The following is a 16,303-nucleotide window of genomic DNA, read 5'->3' as shown; positions in this document are numbered from 1 at the left end:
TTGCTACTTAGCAAAAGAAAACCCCAAAAAAACCCCAAATCAACCCTCACCAAAAAGGCCCAACAACAAAAACAACAAAAAATCCTATAATTTGCTCTCACAACTGACTCAGATTTTAGAGTTTTAGACTTAAAATTGTGGGTTTTTAAAATATATAACTTTTATTCATGAGTGAAAGTTTTTGCCAGTTGTAAAAAGACAAAGCCAATATTCAGAAAACTAAAGAGTGAGGACGCCGTGGCTGAACCCTCTCAGTCATTGCCAATAATAAAAGTTAGGCCAGGCTATTTCAATCTGGTATCAAAATTTAGACAGAGATGAAAAGCAGAATGATGGGTTTCCATGGTAATCTCCATTTCCTGCCCCATCCCACATGTGCTCTGCTAGGTTCAGTTGAGTCTGAGAGTTTGGGTGAGCAGCTCCTTCCTTCAGATGGGTGTGTACAAAATAAGATGGTTTGCCACACAGATGGGGAGAACATATGAGAGGAGTAGACTCACAAGATGAAGAATTGTGGTGCACTGATGAGGCTGTATGGATGCTCTGGTACCCAAAATTCCTTTGGAATATGATACTAGGATCCTCGCATCTGTGGCATGAGCACTCTCCAGCCTCTGCTCCTCTCTTGCCCCCACTTTCACCACGCTGACTCCAAAGCATATGCCAGGAATTTTAGGCTATGCACCATCCATCACTTCCTTGAGCTTTTGCTATCCTTTTCCAGGCTGTAAAGCTTTTTTTTTTTTTTTTTGTTCAGAAATTTGCACAATGTGACAATGTGTAACCCAATGGGAGCTTAACCTGTGGTCAAGGCTGAAGAGTCCCAGTGCTTCCATGGGGCAATGCCATGCTCCCCCCCTTCTGTGTGGGAAAGCCATCTGCAGGAAATTGACTTCTGCCTTCCTCTTCTAGCATTATTTCTCATTCAAACAAAGCATTTCCAACCTTGAAGTTATCATAGCTGAGACAGTGAATATACATATCTCAATATATTTCATGTGTGTGTATGTATGTTTGTATGTCGCAGGTATCTTTTATGAAAAATCTTTTCTTTAGGATTTTTTCCTCCTGAGAAGCTGGGAGGCCTCAGGAACAAAATGCAAACATTGATTATCTGCTGCTGTGCAATGCAACAGGTGCATCTGTGATTGGCCCATGTTGGATGTTTGTAACAGAGAGTCCAAGACAGAGCCTTTGGTATCATTCCTTCCTATTCTATTCTTAGCTAGCCTTCTGATGAAATCCTTTCTTCTATTGTTTTAGTATACTTTTAATGCAATATATATAATAAAATAATAAATCAAGCCTTCTGAAAAATGGAGTCAGATTCTTTGTCTCTTCCCTCATCCAAAAACCCCTGTGAACACCGTCACATTTGTATATTGTTTAAGGGTTATAGGCACATATTTTACTACTGATATGAAATAATGCCTCAGGCTGTAGGTAGATTTTGCACTTTTGGCTTATTAAAGTTCATAACAAAGAAAGCATCCCCACCAAATCTTTGTACATATGAGTTTATGATCCTCGGTTTGTTTCCCCCCCTTAGATTTTTCTGCCTCACCAATGCAGTAATGCCTAACACCCACCATTATCACAGAATTTGGGCAGCATTACTTATGATCCTTGGTGATGGTGTCTCTGTACTCCCTGTGACCCACATCTGTCTTCCTCTACACTGGTTGAATCCCAGCACACTGTGCTATGAACTCAAGGAAAGTGGAAACATATCTGCATTTGCTTTTAAGTCTCACAGTTGTCTGAATACAGAAGAAGCTTGTGGCAATTTATGCCCTGCTGAAATACAGTTATCTTAACTGATATATAGGGATTACCATAATATTTCCTATTAAGTCAATGTGATTTTCCTCCCATTTCCATAGATAAAAAATGGTAATGCATTATTGCCAGTGACATTGCAGGCACTGACTTTAGCTGTGAAAATAAAAATCTAGCCATATACATAAATAATGTTAAGATTTTTACTGTTATATGATGCTGATAGAAATATTCAGTCTTTGTGATCCAAGGTTATGCTGAACACACTGAACCTTCCAGAAATCCACTTTAAAAATGCTTGTAGCTGAAAATACTCTAACTAGCTCTTCCAATTTCAGAAGTTAGCAGGCATTATCATTAATAGTTCTAAGAGAGCCAACAATGCAATGAATCAAAACACAGACAGCAAATGCTATGCAGTGTCTCTCTAGCTTTTTAATTCATGCTGAGTGACAAATATACTACTTTAAGTTGGTGCTTAATCATTGTTCATTTTCCTGTATTCCTCTCCACAAGGCAAAATTCATTATGTGATAAATTTGTTACCAGTGTTCTGGCTGGTTGCTGGAAAATTCTTTCTACAGTGCAAAAATAATATCAGGGACGATATTTTATTTAATTACAGCATTCTTCAACAGAAAAAGCTGTGATTCTTTTTTGTCTCAAATTTTCACCTACTAATAGCTTGTCCCTGAAACCATGCTACAGTTTCACTTCTGCTCTCCTCTTCCATGCCCTTTTTTTTTGTGCTTGTAAAACGACCTCATCCCATCTCTTCAGGTGAATTATACTTTGCTGCTCTGTTTATGGGAGGATGAAGATTATAGCAAATTTATTTGATTTCTGAATTTTTGTCAAATTACATGAATGTCTGTATGGTGAACCTGTTCCATTTCTCCTAGAATAAAGAAATGCCAAAATTGAGAAAGGAAAATAACGTATTTTTCTGACTGAAATTATGGTATATTTTTTTATACGTGTGGGTGTTCAGAGTTTGACTCAATAACAAAAAGACATTAGGACAAAGAAAGAGGTTTTTTGCATTTTATCACAATGATTTTCCAAAACAAATTTAATAGTACAGTAGCTCTTACCTGCTGGAACTGTTGGGAGTAAATTATACAAAGGGGCAGAGCTGACAATTTATGAGTGGCGTAGGAAAATATCCTACACTCTCCCATGTATTTTTCTTGTAGATTGTATAGCTTTTTGAAGTAGTAAACTGCTCCTCCAAAGAATGTTTTCTTTGTGCTTTATGTCCGTTTCAGAGCAATCTGGCTGCATCAAAGCCTTGCTGTGCTCTGGTGGGACACTTGCCCATGCAAGCCTTCCTAGTATGCTAGACTGGCATTGAAATTCTTGGCAATAAAACAGAAACAACATCTTTCAGGCAAAATATTAATTTTGGGGGAAAAAAAATGCTGCTTTATCGTGGTCAGCAAGGAAATAATGTGTTTGTGTGATGCTCAGGAGTAAGCAGCCACTTCTGGAGCTGGGATCTGAGAGGACTTACCGAATCTGGGTGAATAGTTTGAAACTGAACGGCGGTCAATGGAAATGGAACAGTATTTTTGTGATGATAGACTTTCTCCTCGTATGTGTGTATGCTGGGTAGCTTTTATTGCATTTCATTTTGGAGTATTACCTGCTGCATTGTGTCAAAATGATGTTACATGTTGAATGAAAATAGCGAGTGCCAAGAACAGAAAGAAAGGAAAGAAAATCCTATTTTCCAAATGCAATTTCTGCTTCTTCAGAGCAAATTGGAGCATGAGGACTCAGTCTGATAAGAAATAACATATTTAAAGTACAGAAGTGGACATTAAGTAACTATAGAATTGCATGACCCCACTTTAGTGTCAGAGTAGAAGTGCAATAGATGGATTCAGGAATGCCCCAGCGAAACATTCCTTTCCCTTTTATTTGCCAAAGGGAAATTAATTTATCATTGTACTACTGCTTATTCCTGTCCCTGCTTATAGAAAGTGATAAAAATCTTATATTTGAGAAAGGTGTGGCCAGTACTATGTGAGGATATTCAAGTGACTGTTGAAGCCTAAATACTTCATTCCAAATCAGCACATTTTAAAAAAATTCTCTAAAAACATTTGTTTTGTGATCAAACAGACTACTTGTGTCTTGTTGAATAACCTAGGTAATTTCATTATCTCAGAAATTATGCTTATTTTATTGCTTTAGCAACAGCCTAGCTACTTTGAATTTTCAAATGTTGATGATGGTCCCTTCTGGAGAAAAGCAGAAAGTTCAGATTAAATTGCATGAAAACACAGTTTTACTCTTGATTTTATTTTTGTATGTCCATTTGCTTCTTTGTTCACTTGCATTTTGTGTTCATTTGTAAAAGAATAGTGCTGTAATCACATACTGTTTAAAGGGCATATAATATAGCTTCATGACCCTGTTTTAAAAATGCTGATCCAAAGCATTTGAATTTCATTATTGGCCTCTTAATTTTCTATACAGAAGTGAGCAAAGGGGGTAGTTCCAATCAAAGTAGAAGGCCTTCAGACTTGTCTGGAAAGAAACTAAAGTAAAAAGTAAAAAAACCCCAAAAACTTAAAGAACAACTCAAGAGCTCTCTCATTGTCTCCCTCAGTTCCTTCCCAATTTTTTTTTCCAAATAAGATTTAACAAGAGAGTAATTCCTTCCCAGTAAAATGTTTATAGAAGCAGTGTTTTTTGTGTTTTTATTTTTTAATGTAATATTGACCCTCCTTGACCTCTCCAGTAAATAAACCAATTGAACCTTCCAATACATAAACCAGAGGTAGGTTAGGAAATAAAATAAACTTTTTTCCATGTATTTTTATAGAAACCAAAATATTTATGAGGAATGTGAGCAACTTACATGATTAAAATTTTCCTGTCTTTTTATTGCATATTAACCTACACATGTATTTAATCAAACCACAAGTAATATCTAGTGAATTAATAACCAAAAAAGGCCTAATTTAAAAGAGCTGAATACAACTCTAAACAAAAAGCTCTGACTATGAATAAATCATGTTTTCTCATCTGTAAGAATGCTTAACGTGTAAGCATACTCTGAGTGTATTGAATGCATAAGAATATTTTTTTCAGGTTTGTCTGAGCCAGGTATAGTTGCACTCAAGAAAATAAATCTTCTTTTGAGGAAGTTTGCAAGGGTCCCAGGATGAGGGAAGAGATGAGAATCTGACTCCATGTTTCAGAAGGCTGATTTATTATTTTATGATATATATTATGTTAAAACTATACTAAAAGAATAAAAGAAAGGATTTCATCAGAAGGCTAGCAAGGAATAGAAAGGAATGGAATCATAACAAAAGCTCGTGACTCTCAGAGAGTCCGAGCTAGCTGGGCTGTGATTGGCCATTATTTAGAAATAATAACACGGACCAACCAAAGATGCATCTGTTGCATTTCACAGCAGCAGATAATTATTGTTTTTCTTTTCCTCTGAGGCCTCTCAGGAGAAAAAAATCCTAATGAAAGGATATTTCATAAAACGTGCCTGTGACATTCTTTAAGCTAACAAATCCTTGAATATGTGGCAATGTACAAACTGGAGATAAAACACAAATAGACAAGACTGATAATGAAGAGGAAATTTAATGAACTTGATTTCCTTCATGATTGCTGAGGAATCTTTGTTTTGATGTGTGACTGAGGGATTCAGGTGTGCTGAAGAGTGATTGCCCACATGGAAGATCCCCATTTTTGCAGGGGGGACAAATGTAGGAACTGTGGGCTGGTAGGTTTCAGGAAAGAGGGATGTAAGTCTGTGATAATGTAAAAGTTTCTGACAAAGACTACTTGGATGACTTTGAGAGCTGTAGGAAGTTGGCATTGGTGTTCTAGTGCTGATGGGATATGAGGTATGAAGGTATAAAAGGAGGCAGTGGAACTCATATTCATCTTTGGAATATGGGAAATTAGCACTGGATGTTCTTGGGGTTTTTTAATGAAAATGCAATTTTATTGGTAATAACTGCATTGACTAATGTACTAATGCACATGAATTTATTCAAAACATATCTTGTTACAAAAACAAATAAGTCCAGGGATGTCCACAGTCAATTCAGTTATCATAAAACACTTTTAGCTACCAGTTGGATTTCTATTTACCCACATCTGCTTGCAGGAGATGGGGGCTTTCAGTGCTGGTTTGCTGATAATGGTAAGGAGCACCTGGCAATTCCAGAGGGTTTTCCTGTCAGAGGAAAGAAAGGCAGAAAGAATATTGCTAAAGAAGAAGGAGGCAATGAGATAAGGGATTTTATGGTGTGGGATGTTTTTATTGTTTTCAGCAGGCTCTGTCTAAAGTGAAGTACAGGGAAAATGAAAAACTAAATGGAACTGATCTGTGATAGAAGCCTCGAGGCATTGTATTCTGATTAGGAGTTAAAATCCCAAGGTGATGAAATTGTTAGAGGGAGAGTGATGTGAAGGGTTGGTGGCCTTAGTGAGAAAAGCAGCCTTGAGTGCTGTGTGAGGGTGTGACTGAGTGGAAGGCTTCAGGTAAATTTGGTAGATGCATGTTTTAACTCAGCTTCAAAATACTATTTTATTTGAATCATGTAAAATATTCTGTCATCACAGCTCTTAAGAGCAGCAAAGGGGATCCTTAGGGCGAGCTGGCTGTTGCAGCTCGCTGGACTTGATCAAATGGGAATTTCAGTGCAAAAAGCCACAATGAGGAACTGTTCGCATCTGAAGGATATTTTCAGCAAATTTTCAGCAAATTTTATTGCTGATGCTATTCAGGACTTTCATTCACTGATATAATTGCTGCGAGCATTTGCAGAGGGAAAAGGGGTGATGTGCTGCAATGATAGTCTAAATTAATTAGGTGTAATTTCTTAGGTGAGATTATTGGAAAATCTCTTTAAATGCTGCCAAATGTTAAGCTTGATGTGTAGGAATACAGAAAGTAGCTTGTGTTTATGAGGGAGAGCTACTTGGTCTGAAATAAAGATTCTTTGAAGAAGAACTTGATAGGAATTCCAGAAAAATCATAAAAATTTTGAGCATCTGATGTAATGCTTTGACTAAAGCAGTGTTTATATTTGATTATTGAAAATCAGGGAAATTAGGCAGGAGTTAATAATGAAATTTGTAGTGAAATCATAGTCAGTTGTTATGCTGATTTAATACTAAAGATTAACTGGAACATAAGGAAGAACTCAAACTGGAATTGCAAAGATACTTTGAAATAGAATACAAATGCAACAGCAACAAAACCAGCTAGTTTTTCAAATGGAACTAATATTTAATTCAATAATAGTCTGATACTATTTATTTTGCATCATGTAACCGGGTTTTGGATTTTTTTTTGTTGTTGTTGTTGTTTTGGTTTGTTTTTTTTTCTTAATACTCTAAAAGTGTGTGTACTTTGGGTGCAATTTTTATACTATGTGTGTATATATACTCTTAGCTTACAAATACACTGTCTGATGTGCATCTGTCCCTAGAGTATATGAGATTAGAACCTGGTGGCAGACAAATATGGAGCAACACTGAAGAGAACAGCAGATTATATGGAAGATAGTTCTTTGGATAGTTCTTTAGAACTTTTTCTAATTATTAAGTTCATTTTGAAGAAGGAAGCTCACTTCAAACCAGTTTAGGCAGCTTGATATACAGTCCTCTGAATTCCACATTACAGCCAGTTTAATGCAGACACATAGAAGGATGTAGCCTGGAATTAAGTTTTAGCACAGTCTGGAATGTATTCCCTCTAAACCCTGAGGAGTTACACTTGCCTGAGAAGATGCAACATAAATTCAGTGAATGCTTGCCATTGTAGTCTTGCCAGAAATATGCAATATTCTCCCACAAAAATGAATGAGTCTGCCCATACTATATCAACAGCAATAGAATTGTTTTATTAAGGGCAAAAAATAAGAAGCTAGGTCAGGTAAAATTTCTTTGTCTATACAAGGAACTCAATTATTATAAATCGAACCCAAATTAAACTTGCATTGAGTTTCATAGAGTAGCCAGCAGGTTTTGAGTGTTTTAGCCAGGAAGACTTGCAATGTATCTGTACTAATGGAGAGCAAATATTACACTTTGGAAGGGTATAACTCAGCACTGCATCCTGGCTTATCTTGTGTATGTTTTCTAGATTCTGTTCTTTATGCTGAAAATCATCCTTATTGTTTAAATTGCCTCTGTAATAGGACTTTCTTTGCACTAGAAAAGCAAATATTTTGTGGCACACTCAAGGGATCTGTTTTAGTACCAGAAAAAGCTGTGTGTGGGTGTTTCCTGTACCTTCTTGAAAGCAGGTAGAACACAATTCTGTGTGCTTGATGGTCCATTTACTTTCCCTCAGCCTCCTCTTATATAAGATAATTGTATATTGGCCACCTTGCAACCTCTGATCCTTTTGACAAGGATAATCATGGAAGTGTGAATGTGATCTCGAGCTTTCCCTTGAAAGATAAGGGAAATGAGGAGCAGAGTGGAGCCCTGAGTGAATGCCAGCAGGGAGTGATCTGGGGTAGTGACTGAGGGTGTTTGCTGGGTGTCCTGGGTTGACTATATGATACTTTTATCCCAAATAATCTTGTTCTGTTTATGCTGTATAATAAGTTTTGCACCTTTAAGCCTTGTTCCAGAGAGTGAAGATGGGAGAGAAGAAGCAGCAGTTTGTTTTCAGACACTGCACTCACTCCTCCACATTCCTGCTCCTGGGCTGTGCTGTCTGTGGATGGACAGACAGCGGGACAGAGCTCTCCTTTGCTTTCAGTTAGTTTAGCTAGCTGAGGCAAAGGAGTTCCCTGGACTGTGTTTTTTCCCTTTTCTTTGGAGCTGTTTAACCTGCTCTGGCCTGAACACCCAGGGGAGCACCGGCAGCTGCACCTGAGGCCCACCGGGCCGGGCCTGGCCTGCGACATTGCCAGCACTGAGGGACTGACCAGAGACTGAATGAGCTCAGCTGCAACCCGGGGAGGGACTGTCTCAGTTTGTCATTGCTTTTGGAGCAGCAAGGGGCTTTATTGTTTAATATTGTTTAGGTTTCATTGTTTAATAAACAGGTTTTTTTCCACCTTTCTCCAAGGAGGTATTTTCTCCCGGACCAGTTGGAGGGAGGGTCCGATTGAATCTGCTTTACTAGGGGAGCTCCTTTGGGGTTTCTCTCCCAAATTTGCTCTGAACCAGGACACTGGGGAACAGGACTGAACTGTGTCCTTACCCCATTAGAAAAGAAATTATTTCCAAATCTGTTATTTTATGTAGACCATGTAACCCACAGTACAACATGTCACTGCAGTTCTTTGCATTGCATCTGTGCTTTCAACTTGAGAGGCCTTTCAGCATCCACCTCACAGCTTCATCTGTGTTTCCAGAAAAACATGGTCAGAAATACAATTAAAAAATGTGTCTTTGGAGTTAAAAGCCTTTCTTTTTGTTCTTTGACTGGAATTGGAGAGGGGGAAAAATACTTAGCAGGACCACTCTGCAAAAGAATCCAAGTGTGTGTAAAGCTTATCATTTTTTATATTTTCCTAAAGGAAAGGGAGCATCACAGCTAAATGAGCTTTTGAACTGACCTAAAAGAAAAGTACAATACTTATTTTACCTCTTTCCATGTGGATACAAAGGTAGGAGGGAATGTGAGGATTCAGCATGCATCAAGCTCATGGTTTTGCTAATCATCAGAAATCAGTATGTCAGCAGAATCTAGGTTTTGAGTGTTTTGGATGAAATGGAGGGAACACTATATCTGAAAACTTTTAATATGAATTTTCACAGTAATTACATTTATGATGGACACACCTTGCACTTCTGTAAGTTCCCTGACCATAAAGCTATTTTCATTGCTGATTAACCATTTTTTTACAAAAGAAGAAGCCAATTTGTTTATTAAGGAAATTCAAACATAGGATTTCAGTGTGTCTTTGAAGTACTCCTGGACATATGCAATTTGCAATTTTGGTGTGCTCTGAAAATCACGACCTTAAAATATACAATTTCTACTACTTTGGTTTAGAGGGGTAGACACAGTAGGCAGACACAGTACAAGGTCAGATGCCTTTATTTTTCCAAGAATATAATCCAAAAAGTGAATATATTTAGTTATTAGCTAGGAGGTACAAAATATGTGAGGGAAGAAGTGGTACATCTTTTCTATCTTGAATTAGATAGCTGAAATTTTAGCTGTGTCTAAAACATCTGCATAGTTATTGAGGAATATACCTAATCCTAAGAGCTTATTTTTTCTCTATTTAATAAACACAGTTTTCCAAATTCATCATTTGATCAGCCTTAAATTCCCCAAGTTTAAAAAATATATTTCTATTGCCTTTGATGGTTTGCAGCATGTGAGGAAAAAGTTGAGTCTGAACTGAATAACAGACACTTTGAGCCTGTGAGCAAACAATTTTTTGGGTTTGTTTTTCTTCATGGAAGAACCTATTAATAGGAGTTCCATAGGAACAGTTCTCTTGCCTTTAATAATTGTCAGTTATTTTAGAGAAATAGATTTTATACATGCACCAAGAAATTTCTGCCCTTTGCTGTTGTGTAAGCTCACAAACTGCTCAGCAGTTGTTAAAGTTGTTAAAGATTATTACACACATAGATGATATTTGTAGTTTTTAATTCACAGATGTGTTCTGTCACTGGTGTGTGAACAGCAATACGATGACAATGATATAGAAACTGGGACAATTCTGGCTGTTTGTTTCTTTTCAGAAGAGAAATTGGCTATCTATCACATCACCAGTGGCAACCTGGAGATCAGTTTTGTATTAAGAGGATTATCAAGTACACTGCCCACTTTGCTCCTCCCAGCACTAAAAGTGATACTAGTGAGGAGGTAAAAACCAGGCTCCTACAGTTCTGACATTTTCTGGAAGCAGAAACATCAAAATTATTTGGGTCACTTCTTTGGCTGAGGTGACTATTAGAGATTCTCAAAAAATTGATCTGAAGAACAGCTGGAAATATTTCCAACAGTGTTGGAAATATGGATGATTAGTTACTTCAGTTACATAGCCAAATTTCTTACCCAGGTAGGAAGAAAATGAAATGCTTATTTCTTATCCTGCCACCTCCTCTTTCTAGTTTATTTCTGCTATTAAAACTTTAATTTACCCCTCACATTAAGTAATTCACTTGTAGCCAGTTTGTATGTTATTTTTACGACCCAAAAGGGTAATTTTGCAAAATTTAAAGGAGGACAAATTTCATGTGCTATTTTATTTTAGCTGGAATTTTGTATGTTATGCATCTAGCAAAAATATCTAACTTAATAAATTGAAGGTATTTTTAAACAATTAAACAAGTTTGAGTAAAATCAGATTCCATTCTTGGAAGAAAGGAAGGACTAATATATGCCAGCTTGTGTCAGAACCGCGAGTTTTCATCCTGAAGACTGATATTTAGCATCCAGTGCATTGTAACCTGGAAAATATCATGATTCCAAGGGTTTTTCTCGGCCTAATCCTCCTTGGACTATGGGGGTAGCAATGTTCTTTGTGTCGAGGGAGGAAGTAATGATTTCCTCCAGACACTACAAAACATTATTTGCTATTATAATATTGATAAACAGTATGATCCACCTGTGTGGTGTCCCTGTGCGTTAGTACAATTTTAGGATCACTGAAGAGTTTCTGAACTTACTCTAAAGAGTAGGACCTGATCAAGGATCCTGAAACAGCAGTGGATGAATGAATGTAAGGTGTGTGTTGTAAATACACAAGGAGGATTCCATGTTGATAATAAACCACTCCATGATTAGCCACGCAACAAAGAAATAAACCCTAGCAAGTGGAGCAGAAAATAAAAACAAGTGGGTTTTTTTAATGTTTGTATGCTTTCTGGTTTTGTTTTTTTTTGGATTTTATTAGTACTTGGTGTGTTTGATCAAAGGTTTTGGAGTTGCAGTCAAGCCACCTTCCATTTCTGGCAAAATATTCATATAATTTAGGCACTGAGAAGGTAATGTGGAGTTTCTGAGATTAAACTATGCCATCTAATTTCTTCCTGCATTGGGGTAATGAGCTGTGCAGATCAAGGAGAAACTGTAAACTTTAGAGTACTTTATGTGATACTCTCATGAGCCTGTTAGGGAAACTGAAGTAATTAAGAGGCGCACAGTCTGAGAGTATTTATGTGTCAACTTCAAACATACAAAGGCTGTGATTTTCATGGGCCTTTCCTAAATTCAGTTCTCTTCAATATCCTTCATTGATAACTTGGAAGCTGAGTGATTTTTCTGTTCTGCTAAAGTTCCAGGTGCTGCTGCTGTAGGAGCAATGGCAGGTACAGACAGAACAGCTGCAATGCTGAAGTGTCCCGAAAGGAGAATTATGTGAACTGACAACAATTTAAGTGTAAGGCAGTTCCAGCTAAGTTCCTATGGATCAAATGGAAGTCTGAATAGCTAGTGAAGTAGATCTGCAGGGAAGAGCAGTAGGCTGCAGGCTGAGCATAAAAGCTGCTTTGACAAATGTCTTGGTAAAATGCAAACCTCTGACTGGAAGCAGTGAAGGGGATGCCATCCATCTCTCAGGTAATCCTTCTTGTCTGTTCATACCTTTTACACAGCAGTGTATTCAGGTTTGGACAGCACACTTGCATTTAATTCAGTCTATTTAGACTGTTTTCTTTTTCCTTCTTTCTCCTTTTCTTCTCTTTCCTTACACCTACTGTATACAAAATCTATGAGCGCTGAATCTAGAGAAAATGAGCCTTGGATGACACAAAATAATCAGAAATCCTCTTCTTTTTTGCAGAACTTTGCATTAAGAGTAGGGCTGGTATATAGCATGTAGGTTTTGTGTGAAGTCTTTTTATTAAATTTATAGCAAAGCACTCCTTGAAAAGATCATAGAATGCACGGTTTCAAAACCTTTGATAAGAAAAAACAGTCAATAGCTTTGAGATTTTGTTCTTCTTTTTTCCACTAAGTACTTCTATTCCTGTGTCTCCTTTTCCTGTAAAATTTTGAGTCTTCATTTAGCTGCTGTCATTCAAATCTCTGAGAAAATTCCACTGGAATGTGGTTCCTGTTGAGATGTTTACATGCTTTTTACAGTAACCTAAGCATGGAAGCCTGTTTAACTGTGCTAGGTCAAAGTATGTACAGCTTCCAGATATGCAGCTTTTTAACAAGTCTTGGAAAAACTCTATCTACCAATAAATATATTCTGTTCTAGATCAAATGCCAAATGAATTTACAGCTGCTCTTTTTTCAGCAAGTCTATTGATCATAGAAATTCTTTCAAAGTAAGTGGTCTGTATGTCTGTGGCACTTTATACTAATAAAGTGTCTAATGTCTGTACCACATCTAATTTCAAGTTTCCAGAAGGCTTTTGCATCACTCACAATTTGACTTGACTCTGCAAGACACTTTAAAAAAAAAAAAAAAATTCCTATAAAGTCTAATGAAGTAATAATATCTAGTTGGTAGGTGAGTATTCCATTCACAGTTGGAGAATGCATGGAGAAGGGGGATTGGTAGAAATTATAAAAATGAAGGAATAATAAATGAGGAATGATGAGGAGAAAGGTTTAAAGGAGAAATTTTATTTGGGGATTTACAGGTCTGCTTTCTTTGATCTTGTTTTACTATTTGTGTCTTCCCTACTAAATTTATGTGACAGATCTGGACTACAGAAAGGCAAGTCTTGCAAGAAAGTATTTTTGAACATGAAGTTTAGGGCACTACAGACCAAATCCTGGCTTGAGACTAATACAGTGCCATTAACATCAAAAAGGCAACACTGATTTACATGAGCTATGTGTCTGACCTTTTGTTCTTGAGAAACTTTGGAATGATTTACAATTTAATATCATACACAGTTGTTTTTCAAACCAATTTCATTTTAAATGTTTCTGTGATAATGATAACTTTGCTTTCAACTGTCATGAAAGTCTAAACTAAAGCAAAGCATAACATAATCAAAATACTTCAAAAATGCAGCTCATTTATTAGGTAAATTCTGACTTATCAAGTGTCCTTGAGATTCTGATTTGCCTCTGATCTTACATCAAAAATTCTCCTTGTGCCTTCTCCAACACTCATTATTACTCATTAAGGGTTAAGATTTAGACATTGGAAGTAAATGCCAGATTTTTGAAAAGCAGTAGAGTTTTCCTCTTAGAAATCATTCTTTTCAGGCATCAACATTAATTCAGGCTTTGAAAGAGGGCAGCTGTGAATAGACATCATGGATACGGGCAAATAAGTTTCAATTACAAAAAGTAACGGAAGAAACCTAAACCCGCTCATGCTTTTAAACTGATTTCTCTGGGATCCTCTCATGCTTGGGAAAAGCAGTTGATGTAGTTTTCTGAGCTTTGTCACTGAATCCAGCAAGCCCAAGAGAACCCAGAAACCCCGGCTGTTGTGCATTTCAAGTAAAATGCATTTCCCTGAAAGTAAACATGTAAAAAAGTGTCCCCAGATTTAATGTTGTCTCGCTGTGAGAAATCCCTAGTCAGAAACAACAAGAACAATAAGCCTGAAAGTAAAAATATGTGGCAAATATCTCCTGTGCCCAAAATGAAAAGAGAAATTCCAGGATATTGCTTCAAGTGAAATTACAGCATCTCTGAACATAATGGAGCTTAGTTGTATGCCAAGAGGACAGGTTAGTTCTACCCCTTCATTTAGGTGTCAAGAGCAGCAATGATTTTCTGTAATTTGTCTAAAAATAAATTCTGACTCAGATTTCTGTTTAGAGAGGAAATGACTTTACAGCCCTGTGAAGGCATAAAAGCACAGAGCTTTGAAAGACAACTGTGTTACAAACATGCGCTGGAGCTATGGGTGGTGCCTCCCACACTTTTCTCCTGGGTTCAGAGCACTTGCTCTTGCTCATCCACGGAAAATGAACCTGCAGGTGGTGGTGCAGAACTTGCCAGGCTGGGCTAGCTGGGGAGAGAAACCTGAAGGTGGCAAAGCTGACTGTGATGTGTATTGCATGTGGGGTGGGGTTACAGGTTGATGAGGCCCGAAGGAAACCTTTCTTCAAACAAAACTTGAATTCCATCTCTAGCTTTGCATTCATCCTTGTCGTCTGAGGTGTATTTTCAGGGGAGGTTTTAATAAAATGTTACATATATAGGTATACACACACACCTTCCCAAAAATTCATGCACTTGTGTAAACATGACTTAGCGTGTAAAATTATCTTATTTACTGAGATTTATAGCAATGAGCCAGGGCAGGACTGACCCTACAGGGAGCCTGGGTATTTGATTTCTTCCCTTGACCACCATTGCAAATGTTTGAAAAAGCTTTTTTTATCTTTATAAATATAAAGATAAATATCCATGAAAAATAGTTTTCCAGACTTGTGTCCATACAGCTGTTGTGACAGTCTGGATGCTTTCTATGTGTAGTTTGTTTGTTTGTTTGTTCTTGATGTGAATTTTGATGTGAATTTTTTTTGAGGTGTTTCTGTTTGCAATTTGTGTTGCTGTAGTACTACTGAACATTAATTTCTTGAGTAAAGAGGAGCAAGGACAAGGGTTGATAGCGCAGATGAAAATGATGCTAAATGTGTAATACCTCTCAAACACAATATGTGTGCTGCTTTTAAATCAAAGATATAAGCATGTGTCCTGTGTGCTGTAAGTGGCCCGAAAAGAAGATGATGCAGGAGGAGTAAAAACTTAACATCTATCTGAATGGAAAGGGGAGAGAGGTGAGGGAACTGCTGGCTGGACCATCTGAAGACCAAAGTGCACTTCAAAAAAGGCAAGTAAGATGTCATCTACTTCTCAAGAATCTTGGGCTAAATACATTTCCTAGTGGAAGCACTTATTAAGAGCTAGAACTGAAATCTTTTGTGAGATGCTAGTGTTTAAATAATATTTTGGTCTATTTATGATCAATTTGTGTAATCCTGTCCCAAACTGAAACACTGCAGCTTTCACTGGATTACACTTTTCCACTTCCATGCCCCTCCTCTTCCCCCAAAAAGACAAATCATGGGATTTTTCTATCATTTACTGCTAATCTGCAGTCCAAACTCTTCTGGTCCAGCTCACAGCCAAGCCTGCTTGCTGCTGGTTTAGTCTGAGCTGCTTCTCTGGCCTGAAAAGATGTCCTGCTCAAACATCAGCTCCTCCCTTGGTGCTTACACATGGATGAGATAAGCAAGGAAATGCTTTCTGAATGGGGCACTCTGTTGTCACCTTCCATGAATGGAAGTCAAACTGTGGAGGAGTATCAGCGATGAAGAGAGATGGAGACAACTGACTGGTGGGCAGAATCCAAATTTATTGGGGAATACCTATGCTTAGATACTTTTTAGGATGGGTAATGATGTTTTACTACAATGATTGGGTGTCGCTGTCATATTTTGTGAAAAATCCCTTTGCCAGGATTTCTTCTATTGGGAAGCTGAGAAGCCTCAGAAAAGAAAGAAAACAATAATTATCTGATTGCTTGGGAATGTGTTTTGGACATTGTTTACCAACAGGTGCATCTTTGATTGGTTCTATGTGAATTGTTTTAACTTAATGACCAATCCTAGTCCAGCTGTGTTGGACTCG

The sequence above is a fragment of the Melozone crissalis genome, unplaced genomic scaffold (assembly GCF_028551555.1).
Source record: "Melozone crissalis strain CALT ecotype California unplaced genomic scaffold, PUWL_Pcris_2 ptg000039l_1, whole genome shotgun sequence".
Taxonomy (NCBI): Eukaryota; Metazoa; Chordata; class Aves; order Passeriformes; family Passerellidae; genus Melozone; species Melozone crissalis.
Note: the sequence above shows the minus strand (reverse complement) of the source record.